At 43.1% G+C, this 21484-nt stretch overlaps 1 long non-coding RNA gene across 1 annotated transcript; it reads left to right on the top strand.

Annotated features, from left to right (window-relative positions):
* The first annotated feature begins 1262 nt into the window (after nucleotides 1-1262).
* LOC118483144 lies at nucleotides 1263-21186 on the top strand. Its single transcript, XR_004869666.1, has 2 exons — nucleotides 1263-1797; nucleotides 20883-21186. It is a non-coding gene; the product is annotated as an uncharacterized LOC118483144 (long non-coding RNA).
* Nucleotides 21187-21484: the final 298 nt, after the last annotated feature.

The following is a 21484-nucleotide window of genomic DNA, read 5'->3' as shown; positions in this document are numbered from 1 at the left end:
TTTCAATTTTTCAATTTTATCGACATAATATAAATTTGAACAACGTTGATCAGGTTGAAGATGTTGTCGAAGATATTCAAGTCTCCGGATTTCTTTTTCATAATGGTCACTTTCCTCATCAGATGAGTGATAAAAAACCAGAACTTTTTCAACTACTTCTTTTGCTGAGACTATTACTTCTTCATCAAACACCATCGCCATTTTCACAAAAGCGAGACAGATAACGATCACAAAAACGAACTGGATTGTTCACTCGAGCGGACCTACTTGGTCAAATAAGCGGATCTGATTTGTTCACAAAAGCGAACCACAATCAGTCACTATGAGCGGACCAGATTGGCAGTTCGAGCGGACCAGCTGAAACATTTGGAGCGAACCGGATGGTCAAATGAGCGGACTAATCGAATTTGGAGCGGACCAAAGTTTGGAGCGGATCTGTAAAGTTTTTGGAGCGGATCTATGAAAAATGTCCTAAAAGCGAACCAAACCAACTTCTTTGGAGCGAACCTTTATGAATTTTGGAGCGGACCTCTATGATGCCGTAAAAGCGGACCTAATTCGGAACAAGTTTTGACCCATTTTTACTTTGAATTTCAGCCTCAAACTTTCAGGGGTTTATCTATGTTCAATAATACATAATCGGTGAAATTTTGGTCCAATTTTGTCCGGTAAAATTCCCTGAATTGATGAAAGAAGGTGTAGTAATCAGAATTTTGAGCGATAATCGAGCTAAACAGTAAGAACTCTTCCTCCTGAACTCTGATACCACTTGTAGGAACGTTTGACGACCTGACGAGTCGATCAGAAGAGTGCTTAGACTGAATCAGAGGCGGAATTCATTGATTCGGTCTTCGTATAGCTTGATTTCACTATTTAACGTCTCTTTTATTAATCTGCTAACAATTTACAAGTTCCGGAGACAAATTGGCAGGGCTTCGCCGTTACACCTTCAAAACACACACCTAGATCCGCTCATATGGTCCCCTATATATAGACAACAGGGTTCGCTTATATGGACATGTCCATATAAGCGGACCTATATCATTGTCATATAAGCGAACCTATATGGTGACTTATAAGCGGACCTCCTAATATGACCTATAAGCGGACCTATCCAAAACTCCGTTCACTATACAATCAGCCCTAGCCTAAGACTCGAACTAAGATGTAGTCGACAGACAACTGCACCAACAATGATGGTGATTAACGGTGGGTATAAGTTCAGGGGGTGGTAGAAGGTGATTGTGGTGGTGAGTGGTGACGGTTGACAATTGTGGCGGACAGTGGTGGTTTGGTTTTCAGTGCAAACATTAATGGTTTTTAATAGTTATTTGTTTTGTTTTTACTTTTTATAATTTTTTTGGAGTTGTTTTTTTTTAATTTTTGGTTGGTTTTGCAGCTACTTTTTATATTTGGTTGGTTTTGCATCTACTGGTGTTCCTCTGCCTTCTGCAGGTAAACTTTTACTCAAAACGGGTATATCATAATAATCTTGTGTAGAATGGGTGCGTTGTGAATATTGATTGCAAGTTTATGCTTTTGAATATTAATTCAAGTTTAATCCCAAAATTTCAGTTACATATTCAACTTAATTTGAAACTAATCATTAGACATGAGGATCTTGATTTGCTTATTTGTTATTATTTGTTTTAACTATTATTTTTCTTGATGATGTAGGTGGAAGAAAATAATGAAATCAATGGTTGTTTCAAGATGGGGGCAATAAAAAAGAAGTTAAGAAAAGTGTCGCTGAGATTTCTTCAAAGTAAGTGGTGATTGCGGGTTGTAATGGGTCAGGTATAGCTTTCTTCATAGAACAAACCCAAAAGTAAAGTATTGATTTTAGAATGCTGATGTTCAAAAACATCCCCTTTGTAGGTTCGTTATCCTTTTGAAATTATTGTGATTTTTAGTTTAGTACCGCTTCGTAGTTGCTGTTTTACATTTTTTAGTGGTTCAATCAAGAAAGCGGGTGGGTTTTATTAGTTCTAATTGAAATAGTGTTACATGATTTATGATTTGACCTGAATTCAGATTATAGGTAAGTTTAATGATCTTTAAAGTTAAGGTTTTCTAAATTCCTAATCTATTCGTAATTTGGTTTAGTAATTGAGAAACAGCAAGTGGTTAAACAACATACAAGATATTTATGTACTTGAAAGTCATAGACCACTTTGGGTGACCTTCGACCCATTTACATGCTTAGTTATAAGCCAAACTTTAAAAATTTTGTCATAATATCGTTGATTTTAGTTTCAATGGACTGTGTAAGAAAGTGCTACAACTACTATGGTGGGTCACTTCCTTAAAGTTAACTACATTCATGGGATGAACTACATGTAGGTAAACTATCATATAAAGTTAACTATATTCATGGGATGAACTACATGTAGGTAAACGAACATAGGGATGAGCGTGGTACCGGTATCGTATCGAACCGGTATGAAAATGAAATACCAGTACCGAAAATCGTCAAAATTGGGTACCGGTATGGTGCGGTATTCGAAGGTAAAAATCGGTATGTTACTGATACCGTACCGAACTGGTACCAAAGTATAGATACCAAAAATGCTAAAAAGTGGGTACCCAATTGATACCAAAAAATTTGGTATGGGAAATTCGGTACCGGTACCGGTTTAGTACCGATACTCATTATCATGATTGTTTAAAGCTTTTTTGTCACCAAACACCAACCAAACTGCTTAACTGAAGCAAGTCAGCTGGTTCGACCAATTTTAAATATGTATAGTTTTGGTTCACGGTTTAGTTTTAACCGTTTAACTGTTCATGCTATGATTTGGAACTTGGAACTCACTTATTTACACTGAACCGATCGCTTAACTAAATTTTTTTATTATTATTTTCATAGTATGTGATGACGGGGGTAGCCCAAGATTAAATAAGATGACTAAATATGCAAATGCTTAAAAGGTTGAAAGGTTCACCGGATGAAAAGCTGTAAAGTGAGAAAAGCGAGGAACAGTAATCAATCACATCTGAGAACTCGTCTCACCAACTCACGCCCACAAAATCAGAGCAGGTCTGCACGGATACACACTATTAACCAGGGGTCCAAAGCCTTCAACCCCAAAAGGGGAAACCCTCCATTGCAAACAGGTTCCACTAGTCTTGTACATACCATTTTAGGAGATGTCTTCCCCTATAAGAAGACAGCTCATTTCACTCCAAAGACATTCCGAAACAGAGAAAGATTCCCTCATCTCTGGTCATTCATAGAGTACTTGCTCACTTCCAAGTTACTCTTCATCACATTCACCACACACTCGTTCTATTTGCTTTCTTTTCTGGATTCGAGCTTGCCTCGGAGAAAGAACTTCAAAGCAAATAACAATTACATACTAGTGAACCTCCTTCCACGTTTTGCAAACGTGGAGGGACCCCGCGACCTGCGTTAGGCAAAACTGAACCCTTCAGCCCTTTTGCCTAACCACCTCAGCTACCATCCTCGGTCTAGTATTTGTTGCATCAACAAGTTGGCGCCATCCGTGGGGCTACGCCGCTGTTTCTTCTCAAAAAAGACCTAGTAGTGTAGCTCCCTTCACTCAAAAACACCATGTCAGAAAGTGGATCCCCGGGAGAGGTGAACCAGATCCCTAACACCTCCACCCCGGGTAGTGGCCAAGCTCACACAACTATAACAACACCGTTTTCAACTCCGGGGAGTACACCCGAGTTCCTTACCTTCAACACGCCAACCCCATCCAGATCTGGGGCTCCGTCTCCCAACGTTGGTGTATCAGACGCCCCAACGCGTGTTGAACTTACCCCCGAGGGGGTCGCTAATAACTTTCTCGAGTTAAGGTCACTTCTTAACCAGCATGTGAGTAAAGAAAGGGAAAAAGGAGTAAGAATTCGTTTAGATTATGACGAACCTAAGCCAACACTGTCTCCCGGACCACCCCAACCTCCTTTTGCCACAAGAAGTGAGGCTGGTCCTAGCAACCCTTCAAACCCTCATCCTTATCTATCCACTATGACAAATCCAACGGTCCATCCCATTTTCTCTTCCCAACCAAGTACTAGTGGCACTCCTCTGGGACATGAGCTAACACTTGACCAGCTCCTACAATCCCCGGTAACAAGCTATCCAGCTTCTTTAACAACCACATGGGAGCAAGCTCTGTCCGTGCTCCCTTTAGCACGAAGTGCTGTTGCTAGCACCCCTCTCGGGGTAAACTGCTCAGTTGGTCCAGGAAGCCTTCAGGGTTTCAACCTCATACCCAACATGATGTCCCAGATGATGGCCAACTTCCCATGGCAACACTTCATTAATCAAGTGTTAGCCGCTCAAGGGAATCATGGCAATAGTCACAATGTGGATACAAGACCTGAAGAAGACTTGGCTAAACCTTACAAGCCAAGCAACCTTTCATGCTTCTCAAGGCAGATAGCCGATTATGATTTTCTGTCACACCCCCAAAATCCACACGCGGAGTATCACCGCTTGGAGGCGTGACTGACCAGGATCTTAACCACCAATCATATTGAACGTATAATATAGTTAAGTATAGCGGAAGCATTTAAGTAACCCAAACAATAACATTAATGTATGAATCATCATAAGTGTTAAAATAGTATTCACGATCCTTTGCCCACAACGACCTGCTCCTCCCTGTGCAAGCTCCATAAAGTACCTAAAGTCCTGCAAGGCATGCAGCAGAGAGTCAACAACTAGTTGAGCGAGTTCACAGAAAGTAAGTTCAGTAATAGAATAGTATAGCAAGCATTGCGTTCGTGCATCTAATCATGCATCGTATAAGTTCGTTCATTGTTCATGTATAGTATTGGTTCGTATCGCAGGCCCTTTCGGCATGTATGCGAAGATTAGGGAAAGTTCTCAAGTATTCTAGACTATGTATATTTGTATCGCTGGCCACCCTGGCATGTGTGCGAAGTTTTAGTATGTGTAGTTCGCAGCCTTCCTGAGGCATGTGTGCGAAGATTAGTCATAATATCGCAGCCAATCCCTGGCGTGTGTGCGAAGATCAGTTCAAGAAGGTATACTAGTCTAGCTGTATCTCATCATTTACCACCCTCACCCTGAGGACTCATATCATTATGTTCCGTTAACTAAGCATGTACGTATATTTTATTCAATCCCATTCCCACCCTGGGAACCCCATGCCTTGGCTGTGTGAACTCACCTTGGGTTGCTCGGCAGATACACAAAGAGAAAGAGAGTTCTTGAACTAACAGTGGTCAACCACGTCCTAACAGGGTTACCACATAAGTCAGGTTTGGTTCAAGTATCGCACGTATGTATCACATAAGTTAACACGTTGCAAGCATGCAAGGATCATGGTAAACATGTACACGTAACAGCAATCCGATAAACAATCTAAGTGTTCGGCCCAACCATAACCCGGCCCAATGACACTAATAGCCCATAACAACATATCAGTCCAACCAGATAAGCAGTCCAATAGCAATTATGAAAACAGTCCAATAACATGCAGTCATAAGTTCAATTATTTGGCCCAACTGATTGGGCTCGTGACAGTGAAAGCCCAACACAGTATACGTGCAAAGGTGGTCTCGAGTCGCGACGGGGATCTCGAGTCGCAACCGAGTTACGAGTCACATCAGGAGATTACGAGTCGCAACAGTAGGTTGCGAGTCGCAATGGCTGGTCTCGGTTCATCATGGTCCGGTTACGAGTCGCAACGGGACTCGCAACCATGATTGCGGCTGATGTCGTTGTGGTCTCGAGTCGAGACTGTGGGTTCCCGACTCGCAATCTGAGTCGCAACCATGCGTGTAACAGCTTTCCTGAATTCCTTAAATAACAATAACAACTAATCCGTGATTTCAGCAAACAGATTCATCAGTTTCGGAAACAGATCAAGCATGATAATTAACAGTTCCAAAACATGGCAATTATCGATCAAATAGAGTCTTTAGCTACATATTTACATAAACTCTATGAACCCTAATCGAACATATGGATAGTATTCAAGAACATTCATATTATCATCAAGAACAGTAGCAACTAAATCAAATAAACATACAATCGGATTATCAAACCAGCCGATTCTAACTAGCATGCACCCTAGCCTGAGTGTAATTACATCCGGTAATATGATTAACAATCCGTTCAAGCTATACCAACACTATCAGATCTATACATGGGCCGATTACATGAACATCATCAATCACATACAATAGCCCTAGATTATCATGCAAGAAACATCACCAAACATGAAACCGTATAACATCATGTATAAGCAACCAACCATAAACACTAACCGATTCTAGAGTGTGTGCACGAGGGATGATCCGATTACAAGGAACTTCGAGACTTGAGAGGGTCGGCTGCCTTGGGTTCCGATCGAGAGAGAGAGCGTTCGGTGTGTGTGTGTTCTTGATTGCTAAGTTTGTAAAACTCAAACCCTAAAGGTAATGTGTGTATATATATACGTGTGAAGGGAAGTGGGCCGAAACCCCACTTGGGCGATCTCATGGTCTCGAGTCCACTAAATGGACCGAGTGGGTTTTGTGAAATCAAATACTATTCGGTTTAATCAACAAGTCTCGCAATCACATAACCACGTAACACACAACATTCATATAACATATCATGAATTCATTCAAGTAATATAGTTCCCGTGAGCATATAACGTTACACAAGATAAGTCTAGAGTACGGGTTGTCACATTATCCCCAACTAATTGGAAATTTCATCCCGAAATTTGGTATGCACTCACTGAGGAAGCTAGGTAAGTTCGATCGTTCACTGGTTTTCCTGGGGTGTCACATCCTCCCCCCGTTGATCTGGAATTTCGTCCCGAAATTCCGAAGTAGTAGCTTCAGCCTCAGTAGTGGTAACATTGGTTTCGAATAACTGGGGGTACTTTCCTGTCATTCTGTCTTCGCGTTCCCAGGTGTACTCTGGGCCACGTTTGGAGTTCCAACGAACTCGGACAAGAGGGATTCTCTTGTGTTTGAGGACCTTCACATCCCGGTCCGTGATTTCTACTGGTTCCTCGACGAACTGCAACCGCTCGTCGATAGTAAGTTCCTTAAAAGGAATGATGAGGTTTTCATCTGATAGGCACTTCTTTAAGTTTGATACGTGAAAGACATTGTGAACTGCTCCGAGTTCAGCTGGTAGGTTCAACTTGTAGGCTACCTTGCCAATCTTTTCTAAGATTTCGAATGGTCCGACGTACCGCGGATTCAGTTTGCCCCGTTTGCCAAAACGTACCACACCCTTCCAGGGTGAAACTTTCAATAAAACCCGGTCTCCGACCTCAAATTCCAAGGGCTTTCTACGCTTGTCCGCGTAGGCTTTCTGACGGTCGCGTGCTGCCGCCATGCGTTGCCGTATCTGTGCTATCTTTTCTGTGGCGTCCACTACAATCTCTGGACCCGTAATCTGACTATCCCCCACCTCTGCCCAACAGAGAGGTGACCGGCATTTACGTCCGTACAATGCCTCGAATGGAGCGGCTTGAATGCTGGTATGGTAACTGTTATTATACGAGAACTCTACCAAAGGGAGGTGTTTTTCCCAGCCGTTGCCGAAGTCTATAACGCATGCCCTAAGCATGTCTTCAAGTGTTTGGATCGTTCGCTCAGACTGCCCATCCGTCTGAGGGTGGTAAGCTGTGCTCATGTCTAATCGTGAGCCGAAAGATTTATGCATCGCTTGCCATAGTTCTGACGTGAATCGTGCATCGCGATCCGAAATAATAGAGGTGGGCACTCCGTGCCTCGAAACAACTTCTTTAAGATAGACGTCTGCGAGAGTGGAGAACTTGTCCGTTTCCTTAATCGGCAGGAAGTGTGCAGACTTGGTGAGTCGATCAACTATGACCCATATTGTATCGTTCCCACGCTGAGATCTAGGTAAGCCTGTAACAAAATCCATGGAAATTTCTTCCCATTTCCATTGCGGTATCTTAGGCTGCTGAAGTAGACCAGCTGGTTTCTGATATTCAACCTTGACTCTCGCACAGGTCAAACATTTTCCAACGTACGTAGCGATGTGGGCCTTCACACTAGGCCACCAATAAGTAGTGCTGATGTCGTGGTACATTTTATCCGACCCTGGATGTACCGAGTAATGAGACTTGTGAGCTTCATCCATCTCAAGTTCGCGTAGACCGTCGTAAAGTGGGACCCAAATACGCCCCGTTACATAGTAGGCGCCTTCTGCCTTCTGTCCCATTTGTTGTCGTGAGCCGCGTAAGGCTTCAACCTTGACGTTTTCGGGTTTCAGTGCTTCTATCTGAGCAGTTCGTATCTATGCTGGAAGGCTAGACTGAATCGTAAGTTGTAGCGCTCGCACGCGCTGAGGTAGAGTGTCCTTCCGACTGAGGACGTCTGTCACAACATTGACCTTGCCTGGATGGTACTTGATAGCGCATTCGTAGTCGTTAAGTAACTCGACCCATCGTCGTTGACGCATGCTTAAATCCTTCTGCTTAAGGATATGCTCGAGACTCCTGTGATCGGTGTAAATCGTGCACCTGGTACCGTACAGGTAGTGTCGCCATATCTTAAGCGCGAACACATCAGCTCCCAGCTCTAAATCGTGCGTCGTGTAGTTCCGTTCATGAATCTTGAGTTGACGAAAGGCGTAAGCGATAACCTTATCGCGCTGAAAAGCAGTCTCCTGGGGCTCTCCCCAGCAATAGGTGACACCCTTCTGTGTCAGTAGCGTGAGTGGCTGAGCAATCTCCGAGAAATCCCTGCGTAAACTGTCTGTAGTACGTGGTGCAGGTCAGTTTCTGGTTGAGTCTACCTTGGATGGATCGACACGAATTCCATCCTTGCGTACTACGTGGCCTAAGAAGTGGACTTCACGAATACTATGACGAACTTGGCTAGGTAGGGTTTGCACACCCTGTTCATAAGGTTCTTAAATACGGCAGGTGCGTTCAAAAATATCAAACCATCCATCAAAGCAAACATAAAGTATAGTAGTTAAAATAATCCATAAAACCCAATACGACTGATGTTCAAACCAAACTTTGTTTGAGTAACAGAGACATAATAAAGAAAATCCCAAAACGAGTTACAAATTCAAAGATTGTTCACAGCGTCTCCTTGTCCTAACACGAAAGCTCGACCTCTTGCCTCGTTGCCATTGTTGTTGTTGTTGTTGTTGTTGTTGTTCCCATTGCCCTGGTTATTGTTGTGGTTCTGATTCTGGTTCAACTGCGGGCAGTCGCGCTTGTAATGACCTTCTGCCCCACACTGGAAACATCCCCGATTTCCACGCTGTGGCTGCTGCTGCTGTGGGTTCTGAGGAACTGGTGGTGGAAGTTGCTGGTTCTGGTTTGCAGGTCGTGAGCTCCTGCAGTCTTTGGCTTCGTGCCCTATCTTGAAACATCTCTGGCAACGTTCCTTGCGACACCTTCCACTGTGGTGCTTGTTACACTTGTTACATAGTGGGTGTACTCCCCTGTATCCACTCTGCTCCTGATTGCCAGATGATTGCTGACTCGGATTCTGGTAGTCATTCGTTCTGCGCTGCTGTGCTTGAGGCTGAACGGAATCCCCATCCCATTTCCGTTTGTTGTCGCTGGGTGTAGTAGAAGTGGCAGCTGGAGTGACTGTAGCAGTAGCGTTGACACGCTTAGGCAGTTTATTCTGATCCACTGCCTGGTCGGTGATGCGATGAGCGAGGCGCTGAATTTCCTGGATGTTTTCGAGGTTAGCCGACGTCACGTGGCTCTGAATCTCTGGCGCCAATCCCTTGAGATACATCTCAATGCGCTTGTATGGAGGGTCCACCATAGTTGGACACAGAACGGCCAGCTCATTCGACCGTTTCGTATACGCTTCGATCTCTGACCCAGTCATTTTCAGATTATACAGCTCGTCTTCCAGCTTGTGAATGTCTTCACGCGTACAATACTCACGCTTGATGAGTTCCTTAAAGTCGTTCCAGGGTGTGGCGTTAGCAGCTGCCAACCCTAAGATTTGAACTTGGGCGTTCCACCAAGTCAATGCTATTCCTTCCAAAGTACCGGTGGCAAATTTGACCTTGCGAGCCTCAGGGCACTCGCACATTTCGAATACCGATTCTAACTTTTCAAACCAATGGAGGAGTCCCACTGCCCCCTCTGTGCCGCTGAAGGAATTTGGACGACAGTCCATGAAGTTCTTAAAGGTGCAAACTTGCTGCGCTGGTTGACCTATTGTGTACGAATAGGGCAAAGTTTAAATACAAGAGCTAGCTTAGGAATGTAGGATCTAAGGATCCTAGCGTAAGTTATGTCTACAGGGTATACTACCTGCTTGAGCAGCTGCAAGTGCCGCAGCAACTTGAGCTTGAACGAGAGCCTCTAGCTGGGCTTGAGTCATGTTAATCCTTCCAGACATGATCTTCATAGTAAAAGTAACGTAAATGAGAGTGGTTCGCGAGTAGGGCGATGACAGAAAAGTGTAAGCACGTAGGTGTTCTCATGTAATCAAAGCATGTGTATCTAAGCGTAATGCGAGCAAAGTTCTAAGCAGTTCTAGCAAACAGGCAATAAACATAAACCTTATTACCTAGGATGTCGAGTCTTGCACGTGGAGCGAAGCGTCGTTGTGGATCGTTGAGAGCACTGTTCTGGTTATAGTCTGGTTTTAATAATAATGTTTTCCCATATTAAAACCTAGTTCTCTATAACCAATGGCTCTGATACCAATCTGTCACACCCCCAAAATCCACACGCGGAGTATCACCGCTTGGAGGCGTGACTGACCAGGATCTTAACCACCAATCATATTGAACGTATAATGTAGTTAAGTATAGCGGAAGCATTTAAGTAACCCAAACAATAACATTAATGTATGAATCATCATAAGTGTTAAAATAGTATTCACGATCCTTTGCCCACAACGACCTGCTCCTCCCTGTGCAAGCTCCATAAAGTACCTAAAGTCCTGCAAGGCATGCAGCAGAGAGTCAACAACTAGTTGAGCGAGTTCACAGAAAGTAAGTTCAGTAATAGAATAGTATAGCAAGCATTGCGTTCGTGCATCTAATCATGCATCGTATAAGTTCGTTCATTGTTCATGTATAGTATTGGTTCGTATCGCAGGCCCTTTCGGCATGTATGCGAAGATTAGGGAAAGTTCTCAAGTATTCTAGACTATGTATATTTGTATCGCTGGCCACCCTGGCATGTGTGCGAAGTTTTAGTATGTGTAGTTCGCAGCCTTCCTGAGGCATGTGTGCGAAGATTAGTCATAATATCGCAGCCAATCCCTGGCGTGTGTGCGAAGATCAGTTCAAGAAGGTATACTAGTCTAGCTGTATCTCATCATTTACCACCCTCACCCTGAGGACTCATATCATTATGTTCCGTTAACTAAGCATGTACGTATATTTTATTCAATCCCATTCCCACCCTGGGAACCCCATGCCTTGGCTGTGTGAACTCACCTTGGGTTGCTCGGCAGATACACAAAGAGAAAGAGAGTTCTTGAACTAACAGTGGTCAACCACGTCCTAACAGGGTTACCACATAAGTCAGGTTTGGTTCAAGTATCGCACGTATGTATCACATAAGTTAACACGTTGCAAGCATGCAAGGATCATGGTAAACATGTACACGTAACAGCAATCCGATAAACAATCTAAGTGTTCGGCCCAACCATAACCCGGCCCAATGACACTAATAGCCCATAACAACATATCAGTCCAACCAGATAAGCAGTCCAATAGCAATTATGAAAACAGTCCAATAACATGCAGTCATAAGTTCAATTATTTGGCCCAACTGATTGGGCTCGTGACAGTGAAAGCCCAACACAGTATACGTGCAAAGGTGGTCTCGAGTCGCGACGGGGATCTCGAGTCGCAACCGAGTTACGAGTCACATCAGGAGATTACGAGTCGCAACAGTAGGTTGCGAGTCGCAATGGCTGGTCTCGGTTCATCATGGTCCGGTTACGAGTCGCAACGGGACTCGCAACCATGATTGCGGCTGATGTCGTTGTGGTCTCGAGTCGAGACTGTGGGTTCCCGACTCGCAATCTGAGTCGCAACCATGCGTGTAACAGCTTTCCTGAATTCCTTAAATAACAATAACAACTAATCCGTGATTTCAGCAAACAGATTCATCAGTTTCGGAAACAGATCAAGCATGATAATTAACAGTTCCAAAACATGGCAATTATCGATCAAATAGAGTCTTTAGCTACATATTTACATAAACTCTATGAACCCTAATCGAACATATGGATAGTATTCAAGAACATTCATATTATCATCAAGAACAGTAGCAACTAAATCAAATAAACATACAATCGGATTATCAAACCAGCCGATTCTAACTAGCATGCACCCTAGCCTGAGTGTAATTACATCCGGTAATATGATTAACAATCCGTTCAAGCTATACCAACACTATCAGATCTATACATGGGCCGATTACATGAACATCATCAATCACATACAATAGCCCTAGATTATCATGCAAGAAACATCACCAAACATGAAACCGTATAACATCATGTATAAGCAACCAACCATAAACACTAACCGATTCTAGAGTGTGTGCACGAGGGATGATCCGATTACAAGGAACTTCGAGACTTGAGAGGGTCGGCTGCCTTGGGTTCCGATCGAGAGAGAGAGAGCGTTCGGTGTGTGTGTGTTCTTGATTGCTAAGTTTGTAAAACTCAAACCCTAAAGGTAATGTGTGTATATATATACGTGTGAAGGGAAGTGGGCCGAAACCCCACTTGGGCGATCTCATGGTCTCGAGTCCACTAAATGGACCGAGTGGGTTTTGTGAAATCAAATACTATTCGGTTTAATCAACAAGTCTCGCAATCACATAACCACGTAACACACAACATTCATATAACATATCATGAATTCATTCAAGTAATATAGTTCCCGTGAGCATATAACGTTACACAAGATAAGTCTAGAGTACGGGTTGTCACATTTTCAATCAAAAATCAAGATGCCAACCCACATAAGAACGTATGATAGGACTGAAGATCCCGAGGATCACCTCCAGATCTTCACTGGTGCTGCTCGAATAGAAAAATGGTCAAATGCTGAATGTTGCCTAATGTTCATGCAGACTCTTGTTGGATCCGCCAGGATCTGGTTCAACGACCTACCTGCCCAAAGCATTCGAAGCTTTGATGATCTCAGCAGAGGTTTTCTGGCAAACTTCTCCCAACAAAGGCGATACGTCAAGGACGCAACAGTAATCTTCCAGATAAAACAACGCGACGATGAAAGTCTTCGGGCATTCATTGAACGATACAAGAAAGAAGGACTAACCTATGTGGGGGCTGACGAGAAAATGAGAGTGGCCGGCTTTATGAATGCCATAACCTCTAAATACCTCACACGAGATTTCAACAAATCTCTACCCAAAACCTTGGAAGAAGCCCTTGAAAGGGCCGAAGCTCACATTCGGGGAGAGGAGGCTGTAGATATCAAGGAACAAAGGAAAAGAGGGTCTGGCTGGCGAAGCAACAGCCCAGCCAGAAAAAGAGGAAACTTCAACTCTTATGACAGGCGCCCAAAGGGTTCAGACCCTCGAAGGGTTGAAGGTCGAAACCCTTCAGGCAGAGATAAAGGCATGAGTTTCACTCCCCTCACCAAAACCCTCAAGAAATCCTGGCAACAGAAGAAGTCAAACAAAACTTTAGACCTCCCAAGCCTCTCCCCAAAAGCAGAAAAAATGAGAACTCCACGCAATTCTGTGAGTTCCATGAAGAAAAGGGACATCACACCAATGATTGCTTCCAACTAAAAAAGAGAATTGAAGAGGCTGTCAAGTCAGGAGAGCTCGCTCATCTGGTAAAAGGGGTTCGAGACAAGATGGCTGAAGGCAAAGGAAAGGAAGTAAATATGGTGTATTCTGATGAAAAGGTTCCTCATAAGAAGCAGCGGTTGGAAGACTGGGAGCTTCAGTGTGTCTGCTTTCCCCCAACAAGGAAAGACCCACTTCCCAGTCCCCTTGTGGTTGAAGCCACCGTGGGTACACTACAAACATGTAAAGCATACATAGACACAGGAGCAGCCACTGAGGTCATGTTCGAAAAATTCTTCAACCGTTTAAGTAACGAGGAACGTTCAAGGCTTCTACCTTCCGGAGCCTCCATAAAAGGTATCGCCGATATAACCTTGAAGCCTTTGGGGCAGATAACCCTTGATATTCGTTTCAGCGAGGGATTGAAAGAAAGAACCCGATCGCTAACCTTTGTGGTTATCAACATCCCTTCAAACTATGACGTAATCATAGGGAGGCCCGGACAATGTGCATTTTACATGGCAGTGTCTGTCGGCCATGGCACAGTCAAATTCCCTACTGAAAGAGGGATTGCAACCCTTCAACCTTCTCAGGAAGCTTACATGATCGAGGGTGAAAGTGCAAACGGTGAAAAACACAACAAGGGTTAGTCATAAACCCTAAATACCCTGAGCAGCGAATAAGGGTCAACCCCAACCTCTCCAAGGAGACTCTTTCGTACCTTGAAAAGCTGCTGAAACATCACAGTGATGTGTTCGCTTGGTGCCCTGAAGATATGACTGGGATCCCCCGAAACATTGCTGAGCACGAGTTAAGAATACCACCGGATGTCAAACCGGTGGTCCAAAAGAAAAGAAGCCTGGCACCCGAGAGAAGCCTGGCAGCATGCCAAGAGGTTGAAAAGCTTGTATCAGCGGGAATTCTCCGGGAGGTCAAGTACCAATCATGGATTGCAAATCCTGTTATGGTCAAAAAACCGGACAACTCTTGGAGAATGTGTATAGATTTTAAAGATCTTAACAAAGCGTGTCCCAAAGATTGTTACCCGCTGCCGGAAATTGATCTCAAAGTCGATTCCCTCACGGGATATTCGTTTAAATGCTTTCTTGATGCATACAAAGGTTATCACCAAATCCTCATGAAGAAGGAGGATGAAGAAAAGACAGCTTTCCACACGGACAAAGGTATCTTCTGTTATCAAAAGATGCCTTTTGGCCTAAAAAATGCAGGTGCCACCTATCAACGACTCGTCGATAAGGCCTTTGAAGACCAAATCGGTAGAAACATGGAGGCATATGTCGATGACTTGGTAATTAAGAGCAAAACCGAACATCAAATGCTTGATGATATCCAAGAAACTTTCAAGAACCTCAGAAAGATTAACATGAAGCTCAACCCGGAAAAATGCTCGTTTGGATTCGATGAAGGAAAATTCTTGGGTCACATCGTCGGAAAGCAAAGTATCAAGGCCAACCCTAACAAAGTGAAAGCTGTCCTTGAAGCTAAGCCACCAAGGACCAAGAAGGAGGTTGAAAGCTTAAACGGGAAGCTTGCAGCCTTGAAGCGTTTTACCTCAAAACTGGCCGAAAGGTCCTTACCCTTCTACAAAACGCTCAAGAACTGCTCAGATAAAAAAGATTTCAGATGGACCGATGAAGCTGAAGAAGCTTTCAATCAAATGAAGCAGCACTTAGCTTCCCTACCAGATATTGCGGCACCAAAAACTGGGGAGGTCATATCGGTGTACCTTTCAATTGCCGACGAAGCCATCAGTGCAGTTCTCACCATTGAAAGAGACAAGGCTCAGGTACCCGTTTATTTTTTCAGCAAAACTCTAAAACTAGCTGAAAACAAATACCCTCCTCTCGAAAAACTCGCTCTAGCCCTGGTTCAAACAGCCAGAAGGTTTAGGAGATACTTCCAAGCACACCCTATACAAGTGGTCACTGACCAACCTGTCAAGAATGTGCTTGAAAAACCTGAGAATTCGGGGAAACTAGCAAAATGGGCAGTGGAACTAGGTGAACATAACATCACCTATGTCCCACGAAAAGCCATTAAAGCTCAGGTCCTGGCCGACTTCCTGGTTGAAGTCCCAAACCAAACAATTGAAGAAGTAAACACCACAACCGCTGAACCCTCCAACTCTGAAGCCTGGAAATTATTCACTGATGGGGCTTCAAGCGTTGAAGGGTCCGGAGCTGGTTTAGTCCTAATCAACCCTGAGGGACTAGAATTCACATATGCTCTCCGTTTTAATTTTCAGACCACCAATAACGAGGCTGAATACGAAGCATTGATCGCTGGTCTACGACTGGCCAAAGAAATGAAAGTCAAGAAGCTTGAAGTGTTCACAGATTCACTACTCGTATCAAGCCAAGTTAATGACAGCTATGTCGCCAAAGAGCCCAACATGAGAAGGTACAAAGAAAAATCCAAGGAGTTAATGAACACCTTCCAAACATGCAGCATTAAACAGATTCCAAGGTCCCAAAACAAAAAGGCCGATGCCTTGAGCAAATTGGCATCCCTCACATTCGCCCACCTCACAAAAAAGGTGTTGGTTGAAGTGTTGAAGGCCCGGTCGATTGATGAATTGGAAGTGCAAGATGTAGTCACCGAGGAAGATCCAAATTGGATGACTCCCATCAAAAAATTCCTTCAAGATAATGAACTACCCAATGATCAAACAGAAGCCGAAAGGGTCAAAATCAAAGCAAGACAATACGTGTTGCAAGGAGAAACCCTCTATAAAAAAAGGTTACCTTGCACCCCTGCTAAGATGTGTGGGTCCTGAACAAAGCAAGTATTTGATTAAGGAAGTGCATGAAGGAATATGTGGAGCTCATTTTGGAGCTAGGTCGGTAGTTGCAAAGCTCATGAACCTTGGATACTTCTGGCCGTCGATGCATCGTGACACCGTTGAACAGTTGAAGAAATGTGATGCCTGTCAAATCCATTCCCCAATCCCAAGAAGTCCCAAACATGACCTGGTTCCAATAACCTCGGCATGGCCATTCCATAAATGGGGAATGGACATTATCGGCCCATTCCCTCCAAGCAAAGGGGGAGTTAAATTCCAATTGGTAGCAATTGACTACTTCAGCAAGTGGCCGGAGGTTAAACCCCTTGCCAAGATCACAGGAAAGCAAGTCATAGACGTTGTTTGGGAGAATATCATCTGCCGCTATGGGTTACCGGGGGTAATTGTTACCGATAATGGAAAACAATTTGCCGAGAAACCTTTCAGCCTTTGGTGCAAGGAATACAGGATCAACCAGATCTTTAGCTCAGTGGCTTACCCGCAGTCAAACGGCCAGGTTGAAAGGACCAACAGAAGCATCGTGGAAGGCATCAAAACAAGATTGGGGAGGTATGAAAGTAATTGGCTCGAAGAATTGCCTAGCGTTTTATGGGCAATTAGAACAACAGAAAAAGCAAGTCACAAGAAAACACCTTACAGTTTGGTATTTGGATCCGAGGCCGTAATCCCTGCTGAAATAGGAGTTGTAACCCAACGAATTGTCAACATGGATCCCGAAGTAAATCAACAAGAGACTATGTTGAACTTACAACTCCTAGAGGAAGCCCGAGATCAAGCGGCAATACAAGAAGCCAAATACAAACAAAAGATGGAAGCCTACTACAACAAGAAGGTTAAGAATGAACGATTCAAGCCAGGGGATCTAGTCCTCAGGAACAACGAGGCTAGCAAAAAGGAAAACCAAGGGAAGCTGGGCCCAAAATGGGAAGGTCCATATACCATCCTAGAAGCACACAAGGGCGGATCCTACAAGCTAGCAGACACAGAAGGCAAAAGGCTTCCAAGGCACTGGAACGGAAAAACGTTGAGAAAGTTCTATGTTTAAAGAGTTTGGTTTGTATCAAAATGAAAACCTTTTGTAAAAGCAGATACTGCTTGAATGAATGAAGTTGATTTATCAAACTTGTCTTTCTATCCTAATATCAGGTTGAGAACCTAGCAAAAAACTCCATGGCAAGGGCCATGTAAGGGGATGAGCTCCCAGGCCATATCGCTCAATAGGTTCAAGGGTTGAATGAGCCTATATAAGGGGTGAGTTCCTAAATCAATACAACTCCATGAGATTTATTAAGAAAAAACAATAATGTCTCATAGACAGGTTTGAACAGCCTACACCAATCGTTCCTTAAGTCTTAGAAACATAATCAACAAATAGACTTACGAAATCAAGTAAATTACAAAGAAATGATGAAAAGGATAGATACTACGTCTCGTTGTTAATAAACACTAAGGTAAAGTGTCTGCAGCACTGAACCCTTTAAAGTGTAAAAAACATAAAGACAAAGTAAACTCAACAAAGACAAGACCAGAAAATAAAAATAACTGACAAAAATGAGCAAACCCATCAATAAAACATGTAAACCAAACCAAAAGCTATCAAGATTTCAAGCCAACAGAAAACAAGCTCGAAAGGTTAAAGACTTTAACCCAAAACAGCTACACAAAAGGCTTGAAGGGTTGAAAACCCACAAAACAAACCAAGCAAAACAAGTAAACAAGCATAACACAAACAACATAGCAACCATCATACCATAATTAGGAAGGCCATCAAAGACCTTCAGAAAAAGTTAAAGCAAGTCCTAGTAACTTGCAAGAGAAACTAGTGTTCAAACGGCCATATAGGCCTAACAAACCACCAACAGGAACCTTAAGGGTTCCTAGAAACCTAATATTGTTAAAGATATTACAGACATAAAGTGTTTGCTAAGAAAGCTACGAATAAACATCAGGTAGCAGAAGGCTTGGAACCTTCAGCTTTGGACTTCTTGGCTTTCTTAGTCTTCTTGGCCTCATCACCACCAACCGCGGAGGCCTCTAAACCAGCATCTTTTGAAGCATCAGGCAGACTTGAGAGGGTATCATCGCTATCCCCAGAGTAAGACCTCTTCCTTGAAAGGGAACCCAACACCTCAGCACACACCTTCTCATTCAACCCCTCAGGTTTCAAATCCTGTAAAACAGATAAAGGCTTACCAAAGCAAGAAGAAACTTCATGAATGTAAGGGTAGGTTAGCCTCTCCATCTGCTCAACAGAGCCTTTGAAAATATCAGAAGCCTCGGGGCGAAACATAGGTGATTTCTCTAAGGGTTGTCCAGACTCATGAAGCTTGTAACCAGCAGTAAGGCCTTGATGTTTCCCCAGGTTCAGAAGCTTAGTATAAACATCACCAAGGGCAGAGTTAAACTCCTTGGAATGTAAAAGGTAAGTGACAACCTGCTGGAAACCATGCTCAATCAACCACTGATTGTCCGCAGTAACTTGGCCAACCGAAGCTTTCAACCCTTCTTTTTCTTCACGAAAAGCCTGTTGCTGAACAGCCAAGGCCTCCCGGTCAGCTTTTAACTTCAGCAAGTTAGCCTCAAAACTCTTCTTCAAGTCATCCATCTCGATATCGTGCATCTTCTTCAAAACACTAACCTCCTTCCGCCACGCTGCTTCCTTCTCCGCAAAACCAGCTATTTCTCATTAGCACCGGATCCCGATCGGCTTTCCCCCAAATATTACTAACCCCTAAAAGCACTAACAAATGTTCGGGGAAGGGACGAACCCTCGAAGGGCACCCCCGAATGGCTGTAAGAAAAGCATCGTTCAACTCAGATTCAGAAGGCTTCGGATCATTAAGAACAGCATCCGGATGCCTCCACACCATTTTGAAAGGAACGATAGACTCAGAAACCCAGAAAAATCGATCCTTCCAGGACCCAAGTGTTGTAACCATGGATGAAATAAGACAAGTATCAACCTTTGATGTCTCAAAGGTGAACCAGTCACCATTCTTGGCCAAACGAAAAAACCTCCGGAAGAGCAACAAAGAAGGATCGTATCCAAGAGCACGACACAAAACTTCAAAGTGCAAAACCCTAGCCATCCCCTTCGGATGAACTTGCCCAAAAGAAACGCGATAATACTCAAGCAAGTTCAAAACGAAAAAAGAAAAAGGGTAACGAAGATTTGACCATTGAAAATGACGACAATACAAAGCAATCGAACCAGGATTTGGTTTGTCAACGGAAACATCGCAAGCAGGGGCCGTCGGGTTAAATTTTTTATCAATACCATATTCCAAACAAAACAAGTCTACTTCCTCTTGTGTCATTCGAGAGAATGACTTTGCTAAATCTTTAAGAGCACCCATTTGTGAAGAAACTAAAAACGAAAAATGGAGAAGAAAACTAACCTCAGAGAAGGAAGAGACTTGGAAGAATTGTGAGAAAAATGGAAAAGGTTTACAAAGTATAAAATAAATATGAATTTAGGACAGGGGTAATAAAGGTAAATAAATATCTCCTGCAAAACCGCCGCCTGACACACATCAATCAAATCAACTGTCAAAAATTCAAAATTCAAAAAGTAACTGCCTTCAACTTTTCAAACCTCCAAGCAACGAACCCTTGAAACCTTTAAATAACAAAACATATGCATAAAAGTCAGAAGTCTTTGAGCATACTACCCCAAAAACCTCTGACTTGGGGGGCTGATGACGGGGGTAGCCCAAGATTAAATAAGATGACTAAATATGCAAATGCTTAAAAGGTTGAAAGGTTCACCGGATGAAAAGCTGTAAAGTGAGAAAAGCGAGGAACAGTAATCAATCACATCTGAGAACTCGTCTCACCAACTCACGCCCACAAAATCAGAGCAGGTCTGCACGGATACACGCTATTAACCAGGGGTCCAAAGCCTTCAACCCCAAATGGGGAAACCCTCCATTGCAAACAGGTTCCACTAGTCTTGTACATATCATTTTAGGAGATGTCTTCCCCTATAAGAAGACAACTCATTTCACTCCAAAGACATTCCGAAACAGAGAAAGATTCCCTCATCTCTGGTCATTCATAGAGTACTTGCTCACTTCCAAGTTACTCTTCATCACATTCACCACACACTCGTTCTATTTTCTTTCTTTTCTGGATTCGAGCTTGCCTCGGAGAAAGAACTTCAAAGCAAATAACAATTACATACTAGTGAACCTCCTTCCACGTTTTGCAAACGTGGAGGGACCCCGCGACCTGCGTTAGGCAAAACTGAACCCTTCAGCCCTTTTGCCTAACCACCTCAGCTACCATCCTCGGTCTAGTATTTGTTGCATCAACAGTATGCAACTCCACTAGATTCAACACTTTGACATCTTCAAGAACCGGTGAAACATTGGAGGTAGCACTCTACTTTAAAATCATCAAAACTTTACTAGAAGATGATATCAGCTTGAAGGTATACAAATCGTTACAAGCGGACCCGACATCCATCTCAGATGTGGATCCAAAGCTTTAAGAATTGTCAAAGCAATTTAATATATAAAGCTAACTCTACTTCAGGTAGATGAGTAAAGTAAATTATGATTAGTCGGTTATAAAAACAATACTATCACGTTAAAGATCCAAAGCTTTAATGATATTATGTTGGCCTTTTAAAAAAAACCTGGCTCACGTTGAAAAAAAAACTACATTTGGTAAGCGAAGTTTGGACGAGAGAGAATACACTTTTTTAGATAGATAATTGTTTAGATGGCAGAGCAACTTTATAACTCTATAGCTAACATATTAATATATCATACATTTTGTATCATTTTAAGTATATATTAATCATAAATAAAAGTATATTAATAACTTTCTCCAGTCAAGGAAGCATTTCCCGGGTTTCCGGGTAATAACCTAGTATGTTATAAATAACGTACTTTCCTGTATAAGGTTTTCAATA

Source organism: Helianthus annuus, chromosome 10 (assembly GCF_002127325.2).
Source record: "Helianthus annuus cultivar XRQ/B chromosome 10, HanXRQr2.0-SUNRISE, whole genome shotgun sequence".
In the NCBI taxonomy this organism is placed as follows: Eukaryota; Viridiplantae; Streptophyta; class Magnoliopsida; order Asterales; family Asteraceae; genus Helianthus; species Helianthus annuus.
This window is presented reverse-complemented; position numbering and strand designations above follow the sequence as displayed.